This window comes from Pipistrellus kuhlii, unplaced genomic scaffold (assembly GCF_014108245.1).
Source record: "Pipistrellus kuhlii isolate mPipKuh1 unplaced genomic scaffold, mPipKuh1.p scaffold_m20_p_2, whole genome shotgun sequence".
NCBI classification, from domain to species: domain Eukaryota; kingdom Metazoa; phylum Chordata; class Mammalia; order Chiroptera; family Vespertilionidae; genus Pipistrellus; species Pipistrellus kuhlii.
Genome location: NW_023425515.1, coordinates 71273874 through 71292269, shown reverse-complemented (window position 1 = coordinate 71292269; position 18396 = coordinate 71273874). Strand labels below are relative to the sequence as shown.

The following is an 18396-nucleotide window of genomic DNA, read 5'->3' as shown; positions in this document are numbered from 1 at the left end:
GCTAATAAGATGGTATAACTGGAAAGGTTAAGGGATATGAAGAACAGAGTAAGACGGTCTAACATGTGTCTGTTTAAAAGGTAAGGAGAAAAAAAATTTCCAGAAGTCACATTCAATGAGTTAATATTGGCTGAGAAATTTCCAGAACTGAAAAGACACAGATCCACATATTAAGAAATCTCAATGAAACTCAGAAAGGGCTGGGACCGGTTTGGCTCAATCGGCCTGCGGACTGAAGGGTTCCGGGTTCGATTCCGGGCAAGGGCATGCACCTTGGTTGCAGGCACATCCCCGGTAGGGGGTGTGCAAGAGGCAGCTGATCAATGATTCCCTCTCATCGATGTTTCTAACTCTCTATCCCTCTCTCTTCCTCTCTGTGAAAAATCAATAAAAATATATATATAAAATATATATATATTTTTAAAAACAACTCAGAAAGGATAAAAATAAATCTGTACTTAAATACCTAATAATGTAATTGCAGAATATCGAAAACAAAGGGAAAATAGTAAAAGCAGCTACAGAGAAAAGGAATGACTTTTTAACAATAACATGGGAAGCCAGAAGTCAGTGGAATAATAATTTCAATGGGCTGATAGAAAACAAGCATCAACCTAGAAGTCTATACTCAAAATTAAAATCTTCCCAAGAACAATGGCGTAATATAAAAATGTGTTCAAATAAGCAAAAAGAGAGCATCTGCAAAGAGCTGGTTTCCAGTAAAAGAACTTCAAAAGGATGCATTTAGATTAAAGGAAAGTGATCCCAGATGGAAGTCTGGAATAAAAAAAGGATTGATGAGCAAAGAAAGTGGTAAACATACTGGTATACCTAAAGAAACACTGATTAAAAAATAATAATAGATGATGAAAGATTCTTGTAGAATTAATAAAGAACTGTAATAGATGACAACAATATATATTGGGAGGGTATGTTCAGTGTAAATTATTCCAAAGTCCTTACATTTTTTAGATGAGGATTAAAATTCTGATAGGTTTTAAAACTTGACAATTTAACTTGTGAGGAAGCCAGTTTCCTATTTGGAATAAAATGGGCTTGATGGGGAAGTAACAAACCCCTGGAACTGTGCAGCACTGACTAATGACTCCTAATGTATATGCATCAGCTCCTAGAAAGAAAGTTAAAATTCTTATTTAAGAGATAATTGAATTCAATATTACAAGGCTTTTGAAATCACTTCCAGTTGTGTAGTTTATGAGGCAGGTTGGATACATAATGACATAAATTTTAATAGGACTTCTCCTATAGAGAATGACCAATTGGCAAGCATGCAAGGCAATGGTATTAAATAATAACACAGAATTAGTATTAAAAGCTCAGACCTCTCTATTAAATTTTTGGCCAGAATTGTCAACAAATGGCCACTCTTAATGACTTGAATTAATTACCATCAACATACAAATTTCCAATTGAAAAGAAATGCAATAAAATGATTGCACTGTTAATAAAGTGAATAACTAGCTCATTAATGCTCCAAATTAGTTCTATAATTTACCTAAACATAGGTAAGTTATTCTAATATTAATTAGGATTTCAAACTTACTCTTTTTGACAGTTCTAACCCCACTGTTTAATTAAGCCATATTTGAATTTTCACATTTCCCAACAGAGATACGAAAACCCAGAAAACATAGTGGCTGAGTCACCAATTTACTGTTGACATTGGGGCTAATCCTTTAGCCTCTCTGAACTCCAATGATCTCATCTAGGAGGGAACAAGAGGAGGCAGCAAATAGAGATGTTTTCGAAGGCCTTTTTACACTCAAAAAAAATGTGACTTTATGAAACAATTATCTTTCATAATAAAACTCAAAGCACATTTCTTAGTCTTAATTTGTTCATTATTTTTCCCAGAGAAGACATCTTTAGCCATAACACAGGGAACTGAAGCATTTAGTCTATGAGATAGTTTAATCAATCCTTGGTGGTATTCAGAAGTTGTCCCACTGAAGGAAAAGATTTTACAGTTAGATTCCACCTTCACACCAACCAGTAATTTCTGTAAAGTAATGGGCAAAGCAGAAGTGGGGAGGAACCATTTCACTCCTATTTTTCTTTTCTTGTTAATTGTCACCTGAGGCTATTTTTCCATTGATTTTTAGAGAAAGTTAAAGTGAGGGGAAGAGTTGAAGGCAGAGTAAAGGGAAGGAGGGAGAGAGAGAAACATCAATCTGAGAGAGACATATTGATTAGTTGCCTCCCCCATGCACTGGGGATCAAACCTGCAACCAAGGCATGTGCCTTGACTAGATTTGAACCCTTCACCTTCCTGTCTGCAGGCTGATGCTCTAACCACTAAACAAACTGACTGGGTTCACTCCTACTTTTGCTTACTTCTTTCGTGTTTTATTTCCTCAGGCCTTCTAGATGTATGTCAATTAGTTTACATGATGAAAAGTTAATTCTCATGCATTGCTATAATTGAATTTCAATGATAAAAGGAAACATATACTAAACATAACTTACCCATTTTTTACCCTTAGTTAGCCAACTATTCCAGTTACATCCTAAACAGCTCCACTGACCTCCAACTAATAAAACCTGTTAAGTTGTACTTTAAACACAAAGGTCTTTTTTTCACAAATATTTACCCTGAAATCAAGCTTCACAACTACACAGAAAATTTGTCAGAGTGGTTTCTTTAAAAAATGCATTACCTAAACAGATAAAGTGTATAAACTATTTGACAAGGCCCCTTTAAAAAAAGGACTGGACAAAGCATTGAGAACAATCTGTACTGGCAAGGGACAAAAATGATCTAATAGGTCTTTTCCGTCTCTAATTTCTGTGATTTGAGGATTTTTTTTTTTAAATCCTGCAGTAATACTTTTGAGTTCAACAATTTCTCAAAACTATTATTAGTTACCAAGGAAACACAAAATGTTTGCAGGAATAAATAAGCAAATGGACTGGTCCTAAACAGCAGGCTTTTCCTGCTTTCCATTTAATAATTCTATGGTGGCGTCATATTATCAATTCTTTATTCTCTCCAAGTCATTTTGCTCACCTACTGGCAGCTCACTAGAGTCACATAAGCCAACTCATAGCATCCCATGTAAACCAAGACCAAAAGGTCTCTAAACAGAAGATTCTCTATTAGACACAGACATCCCTACTTTATTTAGTGAAGAACAAAAACCATGGCAATACCAGGGGGATAGTAAGCAGTGACTGACTTTGTGACTACCATTTCTAGGGAAAATTTGCAAATATGTTTTTTAAAATAACTCAATGTCTATAGAAACTCCATGAACATGGTTAAAATATACTTAATAAAGGTAAAAGACACATAATACACACATATGCCCACAGGAAGGAAACAAATATACTTCACAAATGTTTAGAAAATAACTAAAAAGAAATGGCAGTACATCAAATTGTTAATAGTTGGCAGTATTCAAATAGGAGGACTAGGTGCAAAATGTCTTCTAGTTTTCTACATTTTTCAAATTATCAAGGCACTGAACTATTTAAAGCCACAAAATAGTAATCATTTTAAAGTTCACAAAGGGCTTTCCATTCCATAGTATCACCACTGACACTGCTGCTAAAATCAGCCCAAGTGACTTCTTAAGGGTACTGGCCCCTGTTTAAAAATCAAATTAGGTGGAGTATGAATAGGAACAGTTGAAAAGTCTCTAGAAATTTCAAGGACTACGGAGGCCTGGAAGGGGAGATTGGGCTGCAGATAAGGGAGAGGGTCTGTAGGTAAATTCAAGTTCCCTATAGGCCATTAACTGCTGGTGAAAGGCTCTCAGTGCACAGAGGAAGTGCTGTGCTGCCTGGGAGATATTTTGTGTGGGCATGTGTATGTACAGAATCGGTAGATGGCACCTGAGGAACAGAAAGAGTGAAAGGAAGAGGTTAGTAAGAAAACTGCCCCTGGCATTGAGAGATGGTACTTTCTCAACCCTCAGACTTTCCTTCTGGCTCCCCATTTTAAAGTTGCCCGCATGTGTACTCAGTCTCAACCTTCCTCATAAACTGTGTGGCAACAGAGGAGATGCCAGGTTTGCCTGAAGTTCAGAGGTGAAGCTGCTTTGCAAGAAGGCTGCCAAGGAGGTGTCAGAATGTTCCCTGAGATGGAGTACCTTAGTGCCAAAAGCACACACTCTGACCGATCAACTGCCGCCTAACAAAGCAGGACACAGAATTCTGTCCCTTCCCATGCTGTCTGTCCTGCATCTGTCCCACTCTGCTCAGCTTCTCATACAGGACCATGACCATTATAAAAACTGTTGTCTTTTCTTTGCATGCTATAGTGTTTCAACATATACTACATATTCTACGGAGATAAAGGAGCAAATGTGTCACGAAGTTAGCATTACTATTCCACATCCTGCAGCAGAGCTTTCAGGGAGCACACATCACCCCTCAACTGATGAATAGGCAGCTGAAAGAAAGGTTCAGTTAATTATTAACACTGCTTCTCTGGCACTTATTTGGATGACTGGAAGACTTCACCAGCACAAGAAGAAATAAAGGCAGGAAGACAGGACATGAAAGAAAGTAAGGACAGTTACTTCACAAAGAGGAACTGGCTTTGACATGCTTAGTAACATGTTAACGGCATATTAAAAGTTAAATAACAAGGACATTGTGGACATTGCTAATACTAGTTGCTGTGGTCAATTGCAATAACATAGCATTAGCTTGAACCGTGGGAAACTGCTGATATTCCACTGTTTTTGACTAACAAATGTGACTTCACACAGTTCAATAGAATCAATACATCTTAGTTCCCAGCCTTGTGGCCTATAAACCCATCTTAAACATTAGAAGGCAATTAGGTCGGTAGGAAAATTCCTTTGTATTATTTCCAAATAACAACTTAAACCTATTGCTGCTTTGAATCATAAATCTAGAATTCTAATTGAAGAAAGGACTTTAATTTGTAGATGTGCTTATTTGTAAGAAATTCCTGATTATAAAATAACAAGACTCATATAGCAATTGTAAAGTAAAATTTTCCTTAAAAGGAAGTAAAATTTTCTCAGCCAAGACTGAGGCACAGTGTTCATAACTCTTTTCATAATAAATGTATGTCAGAAGCCAAGAGAACAAAAATTACATCTCAAAGAGAATGTTGGTGAAAAGACGGAAATAAATAAAAGTCTGCTGGTCAATTCATGTGGCCATTGGAGCATAATACCAATGGCTGGCTGGAGTTTGTGATATAAGACACAGGGTGTTCTTCTGTCAAAGATCCCCTACCTCAGACTCTTTACTTTCATTTGTTGGAAAACAGTAATAACATTCTAATTTTATTAAAAGAAGACATGCTGCTAACACCCTCAAGAAAACTGTCTTAGTAAACATACAGATCAATGTGAACAATACTCCCTATGGGTAGCTCTGGTGTGTGGCCTACAAAGAGGGTGAGTCTTGATTTTCTTAGTTCAACATTCAATCTAGAAAATACCAGGTGTCCTGGATAATAATGTGGATTTTTTTTTTCAATAGATGAAGTTGCACATGTTGATATATATTATATTTGATATGTATGTTATTTTGTTGTATTGACATCAAGCTTCAAAACTTCATGTCAAATTTTCAGATGGTGTTAACATCATAGATATTTTTATGCTTAAAAATGTCAAATTTCATGCCAAAAAAAGAGCATTTGCAGGAAGTTTCAATTCATTACTTTATTTTGAAAAGTGCTGCTGAAAGTTATATTTCAGGAAGCTTATGGTGAACATGCTCCACCTCAAGATACTTGTGAATGGTGGTTTAAACGTTTAAAAATGATGATTTCGATGTGAAAGACAAATAACGTTCAGGTCAACCAAAAAAGTTTGAAGACCAACAATTACAAGCATTATTAGATGAAGATGCATGTCAAACTCAAAAACAATTTGCGGAAAGATTAAATGTTGCTCAGCAAACAATCTCTGACATTTATAAGCAATGGGAAAGATATTAAAGGAAGGAAAATGGGTGCCACATCAACTGAACGAAAGACAAATAGAAAACCAAAAAGTCATCAGTAAAATGTTGCTTCAATGGCATGAAAGAAAGTCTTTTATGCATTGAATTGTGACTGGTGATGAAAAGTGGATTTATATTGAGAATCTCAAATGCACAAAATCATGGGTTGATCCAAGGTCAACTGTCTATATCAACTGTAAGGCTAAATTGCTTCAGAAAGAAGACAATGTTCTGCGTTTGGTGGGATGAGGAAGGTGTGGTATATTATGAGCTCCTAAAACCAGGTGAAATAGTTAATATTGATCATTACCGACAACAAATAATCAATTTGAACCACACTTTGATCGTGAATGTTCTAGAAGACACGGCAAAGTAATTTTGCTTCATTATGGAGCACCATCACACACTTCAAAATCAGTTAAAGATCTGTTGAAAGATCTTGCCTGGGAAGTATTAACCCACCCGCTGTATTCACCAGACCTTGCTCCTTCAAGATGACCACTTGTTCCAATTGATGGTACATGCACTTTCTAAGCAGCACTTCAAGACATATGAAGAAGTGGAAAATTGGGTCTCTGAATGGTTTACCTCAAAACAAGCAAAGTTCTATTGGGATGGTATCCACAGGTTACCTAGAAGATGGGGGAAATGTGTAGCCAGCTATGGACATTACTTTTAATAAAGCACTTTTGATGTTTCTCTTCAAATTATCGTGTTCTCTTTGATTACAAAATCCGCATTATTAACTGGTACACCTGGTAGAGAACGTTTTGAGTAGATTAAATGGTAGAGTGCATGTAGAACACTAAACACAGTGATTGGCATGAATTTGAATTAAGAGCTTAACAAATGAGTTCTTATTTGCTCCGTAAGAGAGTAGGCATGTACCACAACCTCAGTTGGAACACTGAGTCATAACTGGGTCAGAGATGAGTACTTGAGGGAGTAACAGGACCAGGCAGGCACACAAGGAGTAGGAGTCCTAATCCTCTTTACTCTCACCTCAAAAGCCCAAAACCACTCTTGTATTCACTTAACTTCTCCATTCTTCAGTTATCCCAGCTGAAGAGAAGGAGGAACTAATACTGACAAATTTTACAGAAGTGGGATATATAAATACAAAGCATGAGTACAAAAATGTGATAAATGAATAAAAGGCAATGTCAAGTGTTAAGAAACATCTGTACACAGCAAAAGAAAAAAGGAGGCAAAACAAGTTACAAATACTAGTTTGAAGTAACAGGTACTTTATGTTACCAATTTGAAACTGAGATTCAGGTGTTTATGCTTCATGGACCTATCATAACAGTAATTTCATCTTATGTGCAATAAATCAAATCTAGCATAAAAGTCCCAAAAAGAATGTCTAGTAAGCACAAAGCAAGAATAAGAGACTAAAAAGATTCAAATGCACTTTACAAGTATAGGGAAGAGTAATAAAACCAACAGACCAACATATAAAAGGTTAATACAAAATTGCAAATCAAGTATTAAATTCAGTTGAGCAGTTCAGTCCTTCACTTCTCTTCTGGTAGTATATGTACAATAGTGTCAACAATAAAAAATTAAAATTAAAAAACACACCAGTATATATGAAAAGCAGGGATTAGTTTAATTTAGGCTTCTCAGGCAGGTAGAATGATCTAGAATTATCTAAGTGAGCCGACAATTTAGCAATAATGATACATTTATTTTTACACCCTGTATCTTTTTTCCACACCATTTTCGCTAACTATACATTCTCTGTAATCAGCCTATTTCACTCCACACTAAAAAAAAAAAAAAAAAAAAAAAAGAAACAAGCACACTATTTTAATTATTCTTGTTTGACAAAACATATGGAAACAATAGTCCTATAGACATATGTACAACATCCTATCTTAATGTAATTTTAAAAGAGTTAAATAGACTCAAGTTATTAAAACTATGCAATTAATTTGAAGCTTGCAAATAAGGCAGCCAAATATCTAATTTATTTAGTAGATTCATAGAGTCGGCGAGGACATTAATGATTACCTCTCTTATTGATGTGCAAAATAATTAGGAGGTTAAATCCCTTAATTCAATAACATTTGGTCAGTTTCCTTTTTCTGATTATGCCTTTTGTTTGCTGATAGGAGAAAACAAATGGATTAAAACTGGTTCTAAAGTTCTGTTTTTATACTTTTTTGTTTGGAAGTACAGCAGCAAACATTTAATTTCTTTAATAAATATTTTCCCTGCCAAATGGAAAGATTAGTTTTATCTACTTTCATTAAAACACAGGCAAGCAGAAATGAGGAACTAAGTTTCTTTCAGGAAAAACACTGAAAAAATAAGATTTCATCTGGCCTTCCCATCATCACTTGAAGAATTGTTTGGTAGTTACATCATCAGGAAATAAAATACTATCCTCTGAGGACCCCTACTCTTCACAAAGAGGAAAGAGAAGGTTTGAAGTCTCACTCACCCCCAGAGATGTCTCAAAGCAAAAAAAAAAAAAAAAAGACTCTGGCTTTCCTCTCCTGCCTCCCCCCCAAGCAATCAAAAAACAAATGAACAAAAAAAAAATGTATTTACAAAATTTTAAACAGAATTACAGATGTGTTTGTCAAGTACTTGTGATTGTCTAACCACTAAGCTGTACACTTGAAGCTAATACGAAATATTATTGAATATAAACTGTTAATTAAAATAAAACAATAGTATTTTTAAAAGCACAGGATGTATATTTAAGAATCCTATTGATAGAAACTTTAGAGCCCCAGAGCAGAGGGAGCAAAGTACAAGCGGATCGACCATGACCCCCAATGACTGGGTTTGGCCGGGAGGAGCGCGCCAGCGCCCCAGGCCTGCCGCCCATTCCTCCCGGACCCCAGGTCCGTTCCTAAGGTCTGGGCGTCGGAGGAGCCGGGCGCGTCGCAGCGCCGCCAGCAGCGCGGGTCTGGCTGTCACCGGCCCCCGCCGCCGCGCCGCACACGCGGACGCCTTATAAGGCAGCGCAGTGACGTAAGGCCCATAGGCCGGGCGCGCTCGGCGCCCAGCTCGCATTGTTCGGGCGACTCCCGGAGCGCGCACAGCCGCTCGCAGCGCAGCGCAGCGCAACTGCGGCCCCCGGCCGGCCCGGCGCAGGCAGCTCAGGTAAGCCCGGAGAGCCGCTCCGCTCCAGCCAGGGGCACTGCTGTCAGAGAGCCAGGGAGTCGGTAGGTAACTTTTAAAGTTATCAGCATCATGAACTGCAGACAGGTTTCAAAAAGCGCATCCAATGAACTCTAGCTTCAAAACTTTCAAAGACGTCTACAAAGCTTGAAAGGAAAAGTTTTCTTTGATGAAGGAAACAGATTTGGGATTTAATTTTAAATGCTGGGAGGTGGGGGATGACTATAAATTACATAAGTTTTCCAAGTGAGCTTACACATTGAATCCTGCCTGTATTGAGAAATCTTTGGGGACGGGGTGGAGGGAAGTATACTGTAATACAACAATGCTATCCTCCAGATCTTCTCTCTCCTCGGACTGAAACTCCCTTAAGAGCAGAGTGCGAAACATGGACACATGGTAGTGGGTTTGTTAGTGAACCCCACCCCATGCCTTTTGTAAAATTTTATAAAAGATTAGAAAACTCCTCTTAGAAATACATCCTGAATTAAGAGAAAGTGAGTCTTAAAGTTAAAAAAAAAATGTTACAAACGCCATTATGTCTTAAAAGCATATGTCAATTTGCACAAGGAAGTAACAACCATCACCGTTTTAAGTATAACTTTTACTTCAATTCCAATCAGTAGATAAATGACAAACTGCACTGAAAATTAAAGATAAGCTGGCTACTCCAGAGTAATATTTTGGACAATAATTTATGTACAAAAATATTTTAAAAGATAAAGCCTATGTAAGAATTTTGTTAATCAGTGGCATTTCAAACCATAGTTAGTTACATCTAAACCCTGAACAGGCTATTGCAGTAAATGAAACTTTACAGTATGATCATTGAACTCTTGGAAGATGCTAAAAATCTATATATATTACTTTAATTTTTAGAATAAAAAAGCAGCAGAGGAATTTAAAATATGCTCACGTTTAAAACATTAGAATAGAAGATGAAAAAGTGATTTATCACTCAAACTTTATTTGGTCTGAACATACATTGTAAAACAAAACTTAAAAAATTGTGACTGAATTATTTCTCTCTTTAAATAGTCTATTTTATTTATCATTTTAAACATAACATTTTTATATGCTTAAAATTCAAGATATTATCTGTGTTCTAGTAATTCCTATGTGAGTTTTTCAAAGTATATGACATTGGTGCCTACTACTTTTGCTTCATAGGATTTTGTTTTCTTTGCTAATTTTGTTTGGAGCAATGCAAGACTTTGTTTTAGTATTCTAAAAGAAATAATATATGCTATTTGTTGTGAAGATAGGCTATATAAACTGTAGGTTAGTACCAAGAAGTAGGATTTCCCTAGAATTATTATTTCAAATCTAGGAAAGCCCACAACAATGAGAAGAGAGAGGGGCCAACACCCAGGTCACTGTGGAGAAGTCCGGAATATGCCGTAGAAAAGCTGTTTATTTGATATAGGCTGTAATTGGAAACTGAAAATCTCCTGCCTTGGGAAAAAGGTATCCCACTCTTCTGCATCAAATAGAGGAGAAGGGAAGCAGAAACCATCAATTACAGTTCCAGCTATACCCAAAGTACCATCTGTACCATAAACTATAGCTCAACTGTTGGAAATCATAACCTCTATCAAAGCTCTAAAAGCTGTTTCCCAGAGTCTGCATTTTATTTATTTTTAAATAGGCAAGCATCAATTTTGAAAAAAAACTTTTTAAATGACACACTTCAATACTGTTTCCCTTTTATTAACTTAAAAGCATATTCAAGGAACAATCACTCATTAAGACCCCTTTTAAAAGTTAAACAAGATTTATTGTGGATACATAATGTCATAGTGGCTCTCCAAGTAAGCATTTCTTAGTCTTTGGGACAATCTATATGATAGAAAAGTTTTAGATAGAATGAATGTGAATTTTTACATTTTCAAATAAAGTATATATTAATCTTCTGCTTAATTAAATTCATTTGCCCTTTTATGGTGAGTATGATGAACTGTTAAGCCACTAGTATTTTTGTGATATTTTCCTAGTGCTGTGATGGAATCTATAGTAACAGCCAACATAAAAACAGAAATCAAGCTTTGTGCTTCCTAATTTTTAAGTCCTCTTGCAATTACCATTAGCTTGCTTTCTCAAACGGCTATAACTTCTGTTTTAGGTTTCTCTGCTATCCTTTCCCCTTAAAAAAAAAAAAAAAAAAAAAGTGCCTTTGATAATAAATAGATTTTGAGGTAATATAAAATGGAAGAATAAAATTCCATTAATTCTTCTTAGGTCGTGTTCTGTCTATATCTAGTGCTTCAGGGCAAAGTGAATGCTTTTACAAGGTGAAAAGACAAAAAAAACCACAGCCTCCTATTTAAGGGAAAAAGGAAGGGGGCAGGAAGAGAACTGTTTACAAAAGACTGAATATTGTGGAGCTGGAGTAGTAATCAGAGGATGTAAAGAAATATTGCTTTCATCCTGCTTCAGAAACTGAAATCTGTTGTTCACATAGCCAGCCATTATATTTTTAAAAATCTAACACATTTTACCTTTAATTTATATTTGACTACAAATGTAGCTTTAATTTAAACCGATAGTTTACTTTTGTAAATTACGTTTAATAAGGATTTAGAGATGAAGAGACACTCCATGTGGAGCCACCGGCATCACAAACTTTCAAAGCAATATTTCTTTGACTGTTTCTGCCATCAATACAATATTTCTGGGCCACCAACCCAATCCTTAAGCTTGATGTATGCTACAAAGACAGTTACAACATCCTCTGGCTGGTGGTCAGCTTCTACTTCAATTGTTAGGTGCACTACTTAATTCCTAGTGGATTGTCACCAACACTGTTGTAAGCACTCTTACATCCCTTTTTCTTAAAAGCAGAGTTGAGATTCTCTCTCCCTGGGCTTTTGCACTGACATTATTTCTGACTGGGAAAGAAAGCTGGGCAAGCAAAAGTGGGAAGGCTCTCCTAGGAAAGCCCCTTGGTTCTTTTTCAGATATGGAGGAAGAACTCCCCTTTCATGATTGTTCTCTCAGATGCTTTAGCAGATACAAACAGGACAGCAGCAATTTTAAATTGAGTCCAAGAACAGATAACAACACATTAGTAGTGTTTTTTCTCCAATCTAATGATGCTCACACTCCTCTGCCCTACTGGTTCAAAATAAGATTAATTCTTAAAGACAATTATTTTTTTTTTTAAACAAGCTTAGGGAATAATGCATTTGTGTTTTGGGGAGAAGTAGGTAGAGGAATAGGTAGGTAAAGTGTCTTATGGGGCAGGTAAGGGTGTAGACAACATACACCCAACTCCTTGTTTCTGTTTATGATAACTACTGATTCTAGCCTAAGTGAGTTATTATGAGTGAAAAGAGAGCATATACTAATCACATCAGAATAGCAGACACACAATTCCACAGATGTGAGTTTGAGAATACCTTGATGGGTTCTTTTGTATGGACAAGGGGATGCCCCAGGCTGTAGTACATACACACGTGGCAGGAACTGTTATAGCTGTAAGAGGCCTGGGAGGCCATCTGATCCAAATGCCTCCCCTTGCAGAAGAAGCTGAAGTCCACAGTATGACTTATTGCAGAGACACACAGCATGGTTCAGAGGCAGAGGCAAGGGCCCTTGAATTTTGGTTTCTCCTTAAATTAGTGTTAGGAAGAGAAGAAGACAATAGCCCCGGAAGTCTCAACATCGTGTTAATTTGGATTAAAAACAAAAAAAGTCAAAGGTTCCAAGTTCTCGTTAATAAATGAATATAGGCAGCAAGAAAGCAGAAGGAAAGGAAGGAGGTGAAATTAATACAGTTTAACCAGGATACAACAATGGAAAAGAGGTGATAAAGAGACAACAGAGAAAACAAATAATAAATGCACTTAAAAGTTCTCTGGGTGGCAAAGTTCACTCTCTGCTTTGAAGCTGAGAGGTGACCTGGAAAGAGTGTGTGTTTTATAGTCAGAGACCTTTAAGTCTGAACCACTAACTTGACAAGTGACCTCTTCTCCACATCTTCCAACTAAGCATTTTGCATTCCCCAGACCTACTCCATTAGCAGGTTTCCTTTCAAATTTCAAGTGACTCAGTACCTTAAGAACAACCTCCCCAAACAGCAGAGGAAGTTATCAATGAAGGCTGTAAACTCCTGGTGATACTTACCCTGCTTTACTTTCCTGCAAATCGTGCACTGCTACATGACATCAAATTACAAATTAATTGCTTATTTGTTTATTGTCTCCTGGACTATAAACTCATTGAGGGTAAATTTCTCAACCAATTTATCCCTAGCACATAGAAAATTACCCTAGGTATAGTCAGTAGATGTGTCAAAAAGAGTATTGGATAAATGTACAAATAAATTAAAATCTAGAAGCTTTGTGGCAAGAAAATATTTCTAAAAACAGTGCACTAAGAAGAGCCTCTTCTAGATTTTATTTGGGAGCCCAAAACAAATCTCTGCCACTATTTGAAGTAACCATATAAAACTAACTTACACAAAAACCAGAAAACAAATTAGGCTCACATGAAGTTACGACAGTGAAATCTGCTTTGTACTGTACAGTATCTGTTGTGTAGGCAGACTAAGTCAGATGTTTCTCGACTCACTACCCACCTCCACCTACCTTACCTTAACTTCCTCCAAAAATAATGTGAATAAAGGTGGTGAAATAGTACCAGGTGAATCACTCTGGGACTTAGAATGAGCTCTAAAGAAACGTGAAGGAGCAGAAAATAGTGGTTTTTGTCTTTAATGAAGAGAAGACTCCTCTCTTTTCCAACAATCTCTGTGCCTCAGATGAAGGCCTGGAAGATGCTGACATTGGGTCCAAACAGTTTGTACTTAACAGTAACTAGAAATCTGCAGACTGCCTTTTCCCAATCATATACTTTGATTCCCAAGTTACTGGGGGTAGTACAGAGCATCTGCCAGGTTTTATAGAAGCAAAAAAGGAGTGATTTTCCTATAATTTTTCAAAGTTAGTTAATTCCAATGTCAACCTATAAAGCCAGCCTAAGGCTTTTAACTCCTCAGAAGCAGCAAACATTTACTGAGCACCTACCAGGCATTATGCTAAGCACAAGGCAGGACAACAGACCTAGCATCAAGTTCTCTACTCACTAACCCAGCTTCACCTACTAGCACTGACTAGCACTATGTTGATGACAAGGACTAATATGATCACCAGTGGCACTTGCGCAAAGGCTTCAGTCATGGTCCAGGGTCCCTGCTCTTTCTTAATGGACTGATAAAGCAATGTAGATAAGACAAGTCAATTGTATATAAAAATTAAATAAGGATTTAAAAAAGTGTGGAACTGTTTAAGACAATTCAAGGGACTACTCCAAGCTTGCTTGCGTAGTGACACTAAATGGACATGGACAAATAGTGTTATCTCAATGATAAGACTAAAGAGCAGGAATAATGGCTCATAAATCAAAATTCTACTCTTCCTGGCTCTGTCATCCATCCACTGGTTAAGCTTCCTGTAGTCTTGGCTTCCACAAATCTAAAAAAAGGCAACAATGTCATCCACCATAAGTATCTCTCAATACTGGGAAAGACAGACTAGTGGGCAGTAACTGAGGGAGTTCTGGTCAAGAAGAGCAAAAGGTTATACAAAAATACAAGCTACTGATCTATCAATACCCACACAACTCAGCTAAAGAAAGTGGGAGGAATTGGAGGGGGAAAGCCCATACTTAAACACAGAGGAAATATTAACATAACTGTAGCTCTTGAGCCTGGAAGAACTCCAAACCATTTTACCAAAAGCAGCCTCAAGGATGAGGTCAGCCCTCCAGGATTGGCCGCTCAGACAGGAACAAAGCTGCCAGATTTATCTTATCTCATGGCCCACCAGTCTTGGAACAAAAGTTTAAAGGTGAACTAAGTTTCTCTCTCTCTTTAAAATTCCTTTTTTTTTTTTTTTTAAGTGAATCAAAACAAAAACAAACCTCTGAGCAGAAATTCTAAGAGGAATGTAAAACATTCATCACATTTGAGCTGACAAGACTTAAGTGACTGCTGCTATTACATTTGAAGAAAAAAAAGAGCTTCATGGCCTAGGAGCTTAGGGAGAGCATGAGGAAGTTCCTAGTTCCTAGCTCTTTGCTAAGACAAAGGGCTATGCAGTGAGACGCTGTGTAAGCCTTAACTTGTAAAGTCTATTAACTGGAATGGCAGAAGAGGTAAATCACTGTGGAGTTTTATGAAAAAGTTATCATTTGCTGATAAAGGGATGATTATTCTTTAAAAATATCAATCTATTATCAAAATGGTTAAAAACTCATTAAAATAAGTACATAATACTTGAGGTTACATATTATTCTTTAGTCTTTCATACAACTGGAAATGTCTGAAATATTTCAGATAAAGGTGATAACAACCTTGTGAAGTGATTTGGGGTTCCACTCATTTCCCCTAAAATTATGCTTCACAAGATTCTTCTTATGGTCCCATAAAATTCATTGGGTAGAGCAAAGATGCAAATAATCAAGGCAGAGTTAAGATTCTTTGGCTGGATTTCCCCCATCTAAACTTGATTTAAAGTGATTTCCTCATTTCACTGAATGGTTTCCTCTCCTAAGAAGTGACAGGAATAAGAGGAACCAATACTCTATTACTCCTGCTCTAATATAAGTAAATTCTGAGAATTTTATAGTCAGTCAGCCTACGAGGGGGTTATGCTCCCTTATGAAATGGTTCTTCTCAGCCCTCAATCATTTAATTGGTCATCAAGTATGTACTGAGCTCAAACCCATAGAGGGGACAGAGAAGTATCAAATCCTTCAAGGAACTTACAGTTGATTCAAGAGCAAAACAAACACACAAAAGCAAACTAGAAAGTTGTATAAAACAATAGAATATTTGTGTCACAAAACTGTAAGGTCTGTGGCAACTCAGAAAGGGGGGAATCAGCTGAAACCGGTTTGGCTCAGTGGATAGAGCGTCGGCCTGCAGACTCAAGGGTCCTGGGTTCGATTCCGGCCAAGGGCATGTACCTTGGTTGCCAGCACATCCCCAGTGGGGGGTGTGGAAGAGGCAGCTGATCAATGACTCTCTCTCATCGATGTATCTAACTCTCTATCCCTCTTTCTTCCTCTCTGTAAAAAAAATCAATAAAATATATTAAAAAAAGAAAGAAAGAAAGAAAGGGGGAATCAGTGAGGGTTAGACAAGTTAGGGAACATTCATGGAAAAGATGGGAACTGAAATGTAAATGGAGGCTATTGAACAGAGCATTCCAAAAAGGATGGCAGATTTCTTCCTTGGAAATGTACTATGAAAAGGGAATCTGAGGTAAAAAAAAGAAAGATGGTTGGCATCAGGATCTGAACACCCAAACTCTAATAATTAAATACATCATCTATCTGTCAGAACCTCAACCTTCATAGAAAGGAAAGCACCTTAAATGTTTTCGATCCTGAAGTGAAGATTAAATGTGATACAGCAGTTGGCACAGTGGCAGAACCATAGCAGCCTCTCAGTAAATGGTACCTATGAGACTCTAGTTATGCCAAGTCCCCATGAGGATAGTGCTCATCATCTGCCAGAGGGAGGCAAAAGGTGTTGCCTCAGGCCCAAAGAGGAGGTACCTTATAGGATGCAGTCTGAAGAGCTCTGTTCTCCTATGCCCAGCCATAAAGTGAAGTCAGAGATTAAGCTTGCTGGAGAAAATTCATGTCTCTAGAGCCTAACCTCTTTGAAAAAGCCACTGTGAAAAGCGAGGTTATCCTTTATCCTGACATCCTTGTTAGAAGGGAAATACTCCTATGAGAAACCCTCAAGAGTGTTCCTAAATATGCCTTAGTCACCTGAAAAAAATAAATTTAATAAGTTAAATACATCATCTATCTGTAAATCCTGGCTGGCTTACCTAAGTGGTTAGAGCATTGGGTTGCAGGTTCAATTCTCAATCAAGGGCACATACCTTGGTTGCAGATTTGATTCCTGGCCCCAGTAGCGGGCACTTGTGGGAAGCAACCAATCCAAGTGTCTCTCTCACATAGATGTGTCCCTCTCTCTCTCCCTCTGCCCTCCCCTACTGAGTAAAGGGCCAAAGAGAGCAAAGGATTAAAAACCTAGCCTGGAATCTCCCTGTTTGTTTTACCTTGAAAGTCCTACCATGCCTTTGAGGCACACATAAAAACAAATGGGTAAGACAAATCTTATAGCTTATATCAGATCCTAGACACAGATAATAAACATTCCCTTTTCAGAAACTAATAGTCTAAATATTGTACTTCTTCCCAGGTGTTAATTTTTCAGTTTAATTGTACTTTCAATTTAGCATAACTTTTATAGCACACTCATAATCTTGACATATAAAGAACCAAAAATAAACCTGAATCACATGAAATTCCAATTAAGATTTCCATATAGTTATGAGACTTGATAAGTCATAAAGATCTCTTCTGGTGGAGCCCGGCTGAGTGGCTCATTTGGTTGGAGCATCATCCCATATACCAAAAAGCTTGCAGGTTTGATTTCCAGTCAGGGCACATACCTAGGTTGCAGGTTCAATCCCCAATGGGAGTGCGTAAGGGAGGCAACTGATTGATGTTTCTCTTTCACATCAATGTTTCTCCAAAAATCAATAAACATATGTTAGGGTGAGGATTTAAAAAAAAAAAATCTCTTCTAATGGAAGGAAACATACATTTTTGACGTGAATTTGTATAAAATACTAACGGAAAGAAGGAAAGAAAGGACTTTAAAGCTTTGAGTGGGGTTTTGTTCTGTGGAAGTGAGATTTGAGGCTCATCAAAAATCTGTGTAAACTTTGGAGACGAAATTATATTGCTTTCCCATGTTGCATCTGAAGTGACAGGAAGATGAGGCAATGTCACAGAGTTAAGTCACCAGCAGATTTTGGTCTAATATTCCCTGTCCATTGGCTGCATGGTTCTTCTGAAAGTAGCTTTTCTGTTGTTTTGAGAATTGGGGTTTTGCTTTTTTTCTAAAATGCTGTGAATGAGTGAACTTTAAAAGTGAGGTATAGCGAAGTCAGTACTTTTTCAAAAATACTTTTTTTTTTAACTACATAGTATAGAACCTGAAATAGTTTGTCCTCTCTTAGAATTTAAATCATAGGATAAGATATAGTCAGGGGGGGAAGGATGGGCATTCATTTAACACATATATGAAGTACAGTATAGCTTTATCTTTAATTCTGCTATGAACAGAATTTCTCACAGATATAAACATACCTAAATGGGTGAAACTCTTACTCAAGCACAAAACCACAGCAGAGCCAGGGCCAAGGGAAGTGAAATGTAAAATCATTGCTGTCACCTCTAGCAGGTCCACTGCTAGCCACTATAACATCTTTATGGAAT

The 18396-nt window shown here is 37.2% G+C and overlaps 2 protein-coding genes across 6 annotated transcripts in view; one reads left to right on the top strand and one right to left on the bottom strand.

Annotated features, from left to right (window-relative positions):
• CMSS1 (cms1 ribosomal small subunit homolog) overlaps positions 1 to 18396 on the bottom strand; it is a 361662-nt gene that overhangs the window by 292823 nt on the left and 50443 nt on the right. The window lies entirely within an intron of this gene.
• The window catches only part of LOC123651029 (filamin A-interacting protein 1-like), a 50668-nt gene continuing 41209 nt past the window's right edge, over positions 8938 to 18396 (top strand). Inside the window, exon 1 of one of the 3 annotated variants that reach the window (XM_036447680.2) lies at positions 8938 to 9072. The gene's annotated coding sequence lies outside the window, so the exon portion shown is untranslated. Of the gene's footprint in view, positions 9135 to 18396 lie in introns of all 3 variants that reach the window. The other 2 variants (XM_045584028.1, XM_045584027.1) reach the window with 2 other exon arrangements.